General features: G+C 41.0%; 1 long non-coding RNA gene across 1 annotated transcript; it reads left to right on the top strand.

Annotated features, from left to right (window-relative positions):
• Positions 1-404: 404 nt before the first annotated feature.
• LOC149466325 (uncharacterized) lies at positions 405-5,424 on the top strand. The gene is made up of 3 exons (XR_016312135.1): positions 405-542; positions 3,897-3,979; positions 5,209-5,424. It is a non-coding gene; the product is annotated as an uncharacterized LOC149466325 (long non-coding RNA).
• The last annotated feature ends 610 nt before the right edge of the window (positions 5,425-6,034 follow it).

The following is a 6,034-nucleotide window of genomic DNA, read 5'->3' on the forward strand; positions in this document are numbered from 1 at the left end:
GTTAAACTTCGGAAAGCTGGGCAAACTATAAATTAACATGGAAAGGCAAATAGTTTCTAAAAGCTGCCAGCATGAAAAAAAAAACTTTAGCAGAATCCCAGGATCCTACTGTGCAACAGTGTTTTCTTCCTCTCTGGAAACTGTGAAAGTCTGGTCACTTTGTTTTAAGTGAAATGGGAGTAAATAACGGCCCAAAATTACTCTATGCTGTGTAAACCAGAACAATAAATTGGGCTGGAATTCCACTTACATTGATTTTAGAATAAAACTAAATAGAAGATCAGGAGATAGTTGGGATGCTTCTTGGGTGCTGATATTGTCCCACCTGGAGGCTAGGGGGTAAATATTTTAAAAACTTCATGTGATATCAGTTATGTGTTCTTGAGAAAGATGTGACTATTATTACCTCAAACTTTAATTAAACCTTCTGTGTTCTCAACTTCTTCATCTTCTATTATATAAGCCGACCCCGTTCTTCGTAGAGTAGACCTCCACTGAAGTCTTCCAGCTGTCTACATTCTCAGCACCAACTGACCTCCCTGGTAAGTATACGCTGGAATATCTTTATTATATTATTCATCCTATTATAATTATTTATAAGGAAAGAATCCTCGGTATTCAGCTTTCAGGTAAAGTATAAATGACTCCTCTGTTTTATTTTAATTTTAAAAGCTGCCAAGGTTCCTGCTATTATTTTTCCCATAATGATTTATTTCGCACAATGAATGTGAAAATTCGAATTGATTCACAAAATTCAAAACGGAGAATATTAAGAGTGGCCAACCTAGAATCAAACTGGCTATTGTACGCATTTCCCAATCATTATTGTACGATTATTAAAAACATAATGAAGCAAGAAATGTTATCGTTGTGCCCAGAAAATAATTCTTTACAATTTTGATAAACCTTTTTTTAAGCTCTAAATTCTAAATATCTTTCCCTTATTAGGAAATATTATTGATATGCTAATATACAGTATTTATACTAAAAATATTGTAAATTAATCAATACAAAATTATATAATAATCTAATATCACTTTAAATACAATAAAGTCCAAGTATATTCCCAAATGAATGGAAGCATGTGCATACAAGGAAAAGTTCAATCCAAAAAGCCGTCACCATACACCCAAGCAGATTGGCCTCTTACCAGACAATTTGACCGCTCAAAGGTCAGTCAACATGCGCAGCGTGATATAACATCAGTACAGCAATCGATCCTCAGTAGAGACCCCCTCCAGAATAGTATATCTTCTTCACCTTCAATAAACCTCCAAATGGTAGAAACTCCCGTCCGATGGTCAGGGAATGAATAAAGAGGAAAGGAAACTCGTAGTGTAGTATTTAAAATCGAATTCAATACATTTATTTAGGTTCCACGTACATCAGTGAATAAGACAACCAGCATGGTAAAACAGGATGTTTCTAACTGACAAGATGGCCACCATCCCTCCATAGAGCAACGACGTCACACGGCGAGGCTCCACCCCATACTTAACCATTTGCCTACAGGGCATACCCCCCTTCCTGCCCAAGCCAATTTTCAGCTTTCAGCGCTGTCGCATTTTGAAAGTCAATTGTCCGTTCACGCAACACTGTACCCATATGAAATTTTTAGCATTTTTTTAAAACAGATAAAAATGTATTTTGGTGTTATTTATTCACCACTGGGATTTTTATTTTTTGCAAAATAAACCAAAAACAACTGAAAATTTTGAAAAACATTTTTTTTCTTAGTTTCTGTCATAAAATTTTGTAAATAAGTGATTTTTCTCCTTCACTGATGTGCGCTAATGAGGCTGCACTGATAGGCTGCACTGATGGACACTGATAGGTGGCACTGATGGGCACTGATGAGGAGGCACTGGTAGGTGGCACTGATGGGCATTGACAGGCATCACTGATAGGCAACGAAAGGCAGCACTCATATATGGCACTGATAGGCTGCACTGATGGACACTGATAGGTGGCACTGATGGGCACTGAAGAGGAGGCACTGGTAGGTGGCACTGATGGGCATTGACAGGCATCACTGATGGGCACTGAAAGGCAGCACTCATATATTGCACTGATAGGTGGCACTGACTGACACTGATAGGTGGCACTGATAGGCGGCACTGCTGGGCACTGATAGGCGGCACTGATGCGCACTGATATGCGGCATTGATGTGCACTGGTAGGCACTGATATGTGGCATTAATGTGGCACTGATGGACACTGACAGGTGACATTGATGGGCACTGACAAGTGGCACTGCTGGGGCTGCACTGATCATCAAGGCACACTGATCATCAGTATCCTGATCATCAGTGTACATGTCCCCTCTGAGGAATGCCGATTACCGGCTCTCCTCTCCTCACGAGCTGTCAGCGGGAGGAGAGGAATGCTGATAAACGGCATTTCCTTATTACATGAAATCAGCCGTGATTGGACACAGCTGATCACATGACTGAGCTGACGTCATCAGCTCTTTCCATTGATTGTGATCCGCTGTGTCCCAGGGACACAGCGCACCACCAATCACCGCGCTGCATGCCCCCGTGGGAGGACGTCCTATGACGTCCTCCTAAAATGAGAGTACCCCCTTGCGCCTGTCACTACCGTATATGGCATGTAGGAGGTGGTTAAAATATTGTTCTTTCATATATGTAAGAAAAACCCTCTAGAAACCATTAGTCCAGTTTGTAAAGAAGATAACTATAAATTGATTTTCAATCTAATATCCTTTAGTAATGCTTGAGTGAGGAGTAGAGTGGGAAGTCCAGGTGAGGCAAGAGGCATCAACGTTTAAGATTGAGGGTCCTGGAAATCATAGACGATGGAAATTGGAGCTTCGGTTCTTGTGAACCAACTCCAATGACGTCTAAGAACCTCCTTTTATCTGGTTAAGGAAAAAGATCATTTTTTAGTCCCTATGGAACCAGATCCAGTAAGGTCTAAAAGGCATCAAGCAAATCCATGTCATTTTAAAATACTCTACCTGCCCATAATGGGCTCCAGGTCTTCGTGATCTTTTTTCTGAAACCATTAGTTCAGTTTGTAAAGAAGATAACTATAAATTGATTTTCAATCTAATATCCTTTAGTAATGCTTGAGTGAGGAGTAGAGTGGGAAGCCCGGGCGAGGCAAGAGGCATCTCATTTAGGATAGAAAGTCCTGGAGACCATAGACAATGGATTTCTGCATTGCACTTAGTCATTGTGTTATCCATGGGGATCCAGGTCCAACAAGGTCTGGAAATCATCACACAAATCCATGTTATTAAAAAAAACCTCAACCTTCCCGTAATGGGGTCCAGGTGTACGGGATCTTTTCTGATGATTTAGACCACAGGTGTCAAACACAAGGCCCATGGGCCGAATCCGGCCATGTGGCCCTTGCACCTCTCCTGCAGGTACCCTCTTGTCTCAGCCCCCACCTTGTCTCAGCAGTCAGCAGCAGAGAGGAGAATAGAACTCCTCTGCCAAATCCTGCACCTCTCAGTGCAGCTGCAGCACCCCCTCACCTCTGCCTCCCCTGGTCTCAGCATTCAGCAGACTCTGGTAACTGACTCCACTCCTCCTCTGGTCCTCCTCCAGACCCTGCACTTTCTGCATTCCAGCTCTGCCCCCAAAGGGGGTGCACGGTGATGTTAGGGAGGGTGTGGGATTCTTGACATCTGATGTAATGGGGGGTGGGGGTGGGGTACTCTGGACATCTAGTCTTCCAGATACAACCAGCCCTTTGAGGTCAACCACAATGCTGATACGGCCCGCATGGAATGGAGTTTGACACCCCTGATTTAGGCTATTGTATTGGAACAACCATTTTATGTGTGCCTAACATTAGGGGGCCTTATGTTGTTTTTGAGTCACCTTTTTCCTTTTGCCTTCTTTTTCTTTCCATGTGATCCACAGAGCCTAAAGATGTTCACCTTGAAGAAATCCCTGTTACTCCTTTTATTTCTTGGGATCGTCTCCTTGTCTCTCTGCAAGCAAGAGTAAGTATGAAGAAAACATTTTTTATTTAATTATAGATTTTAAAGCTTAACAGTAAAACATATCGGTGAAATACATACAGTCTATGAGAATTGTGTCTTACCTACCAAATCATTTTTATGTCTGTTTATTCAGTCCTGGGATTTGCACAGTTCTGCCACACAGCACAGCCCTGTGCAAGGGGACCTGATTTTTCTCTGCTGCAGTTAGGTTTCAAGTCTTGCCCCTCCCCCAGCCTGTGACTGGATAGTGAAAGGAGAAGCAGCAAACTGATGAGCTCATCTCTCTGCCACTCTGCTCTCTCCTTCTATCAACATGCTCTTTGTATTGCTTCTCCTCGTCTGAACTCTGCTGTACAGGGACTGCAAGAGGCTGATACCAGGTCATGTTCTGGGGTGCATTATTGTATATATGTTTAGGTGCCTGGAGTTCATTTTTAAAGTGTACTGGGGCTTTTACAGAGGTTAAAACACATATTGGATTTTAAAAATGCATATTAGTAGGACAGTAAGTGCGGTGGGGGGGGGGGATCTCTATGACTGTAACAGCAATAAAAACCTGACAGAGTTTCTAATCCTAGAAATACAGAAATCAGTGCCAGGCCAAAACCAGATCAAAGGTCGAAGACAATTCTAATTGTTGGTAAATAGGTCATATAAAATGGCCAACATGTTTCATGGACAATACTCCACCTTCATCAGGGCTCAGTGTTACTAAACCCTGGACTCTGCATTCACTATATCTGCTCTCCCCGGACCCCGCATTCACTATATCCGCTCTCCCTGGACCCCGCATTCACTATATCCACTCTCCCCGGACCCCGTATTCACTATATCCGCTCTCCCCGGACCCCGTATTCACTATATTCGCTCTCCCCGGACCCCGCATTCACTATATCCGCTCTCCCCAGACCCCGCATTCACTATATCCGCTCTGCCCGGACCCCACATTCACTATATCCGCTCTCCCCGGACCCTGCATTCACTATATCTGCTCTCCCCGAACCCTGCATTCGCTATGTCCGCTCTCCCCGGACCCTGCATTCACTATATCTGGTCTCCCCGGACCCTGCATTCACCATATCTGGCCTCCCAGGACCCTGCATTCACTATATCTGCTCTCCCCAAACCCTGCATTCACTATATCTGGTCTCTCCAGACTCTGCATTCACTATATCTGCTCTCCACGGACCCTGCATTCACTATTTAATGATTCCTGTGTCCTCCCTCAGGAGAGATGCCGATGAAGACGAAAATGAAGAAAATGGAGGGGAAGCTAAAATGGAAGATATAAAAAGAGCGGGACAGATGAGAATGGTCACCTGGGTTCTCCCCATTTCGTGTTACACCTGAAATTGTTTAATCGCGATGTGGAAGCCGTCTAATGTGGAAAATCATTTAGCTAAATGTTCAATGTCTGATAAAAAATAAACATGTCGCATCTATAATTCCTCTCCGTGAATTTTTAAGTAACGTGAGCCATAATGGTCACCCCATATGAAAGAGAAAAATATATTTGAAATATATTTTCATAATATTTTTCCCAAATATATTGACATATATTTGATATGCTACAATGTTGGCCGTATTCAATATATTTCAAAATATATTTCAATAAATATATATATACTGCATGTTGAAATGCATTTTTATTACAAAATATATGAAAAAATATTTTTAAAAATACATTTAATATATTGTATGTCTTTAAAAATACAAATGTACATTTTTGGAATGCATTTACAATTACTGTTTTATATGTTTAAAAAAATTTGAAGAATATATTTTTCAAAAATATATTTTTCAAAATATTTTTCTTTTTTTTGTATTATATAAAAAATGCATTTCAACATATTGGCCATATTCAATATTTATTTCAATAAATATATATATATATATACATATATATATATATATATATATATATATATACATATACAGTGGGGATCGTTTGGGCACCCCAGCTAAAAATTTGTATTTATGTGCATAGAGAAGCCAAGGAAAGATGGAAAAATCTCCAAAAGGCATCAAATTTCAGATTAGACATTCTTATAATAT

This window comes from Staurois parvus, unplaced genomic scaffold (assembly GCF_062004578.1).
Source record: "Staurois parvus isolate SC_StPar_1 unplaced genomic scaffold, SC_StPar_1.0 ptg000132l, whole genome shotgun sequence".
NCBI lineage: Eukaryota > Metazoa > Chordata > Amphibia > Anura > Ranidae > Staurois > Staurois parvus.